We start from the raw sequence: 1404 nt of genomic DNA on the forward strand, positions 1-1404 counted from the left end.
CTTCACAATCTATACTATTACCCCAAAAGACCTGATGAGAGCATTTTACACAGTAAGTGAAGTTGATGCACCTCACAAACTGACAACTCTTGTTTGTTTGTTTTTGTTCTAGTAGAGGTTTTACGGTGCTCGCAACTGCATAAGGTCACATGAGCGCCAATGAGAACTCTACCCATGGTCACTCTAGTAAAACGTTGGGCCTCAACAGTTGACTCAACAAGACCCTTGTAGTAGTTGTAGATAGCTAGCACCTAGAGGAAAAGATGAAGGAGGAGCAACTGACATGGACACATGTAATTGTACGAGAAGAGAGGACAGATGTTTTGCTTCGAACATAGAAAGCTAACTCAAAACTCATCAACAACAACTTTGAACAAAGATAACTATTGAGCTGGCATCAAAACACACAGCACACTGCGTCAAGTCAAGTCAAGACACACAGCACATTGCATCAAGTCAAGTCAAGACACACAGCACACTGTGTTGACACACAGATGTGTCACTGTCATGGCACACAAGACACAAGACAAAGGTAAGATACCCAGCCCAGGGGGAAAAACTTCCACGACAAAGCCCACCCCCTTGAAAACTTCTCCATGACAAAGCCCCCCTAGAGAAAAACTTCTACGACAAAGCCCCGCGGGAAAAACTTCAAAACTTATACGACCAATCCCCGCAATATGGCACAGGGTGACTCTCAAGCTTCTGACGCCGATGGCAGCAAAACAAACAACATACAGTAGAACACGGACAGCTCGAATTCGTTGGGGCCAGCCTCGGTAGTTTGAAGGATCTGTAGTTTGAGCGATGTCTTACAAAGACAAAGAAGAAAAGAAAAAAAAGGGAACAGTAGTCTCCTCCTAAACGCACGGTGCTCGGGGGGGCTCCTTAGCGTGTGTTTATACAGGCCTAGATATATCTAAACATTACACGCAGTCACTCAAACACCAGTCAGAAACCTTCTCTCAAAGATAGATCTACATTTCCAGTGTCCAATCAAAAAACATTTCAGACCCCCCCCTCAACTTTTCAGCGACCAGTCCTAGACCTGGAAGTGAAAACGCTGTCCATCACTCTCTTTGTTCGGCGTGAAGGGCACGCTCACCAATTTTCTAGGCTCGTCTTATGCAGGCGGTGCAGGTTCAAAGGTTGTCGTGAACATTTCCCCTTGTCAAGCTTTACCTGTCGGAATGTTTCGCGAATTGGAGCGTGCGTTTAGAGGGAGTGACCGTGCGCTTGTATGTCTAAATCATATAGTCAAAAACTCGTCAGATGATGAACGCGTTCGTTTGAGCGGAGCGTGCTTTTGTATGGCGTGCATTTAGACGGAGACTACTGTACTGCAGGCACAGTTCGACAGATGCGTGATTTCGAGTCTTTTGTGTTCGACCTATCTGAGGAACA

This window comes from Aplysia californica, unplaced genomic scaffold, assembly GCF_000002075.1.
Source record: "Aplysia californica isolate F4 #8 unplaced genomic scaffold, AplCal3.0 scaffold01346, whole genome shotgun sequence".
Taxonomy (NCBI): domain Eukaryota; kingdom Metazoa; phylum Mollusca; class Gastropoda; order Aplysiida; family Aplysiidae; genus Aplysia; species Aplysia californica.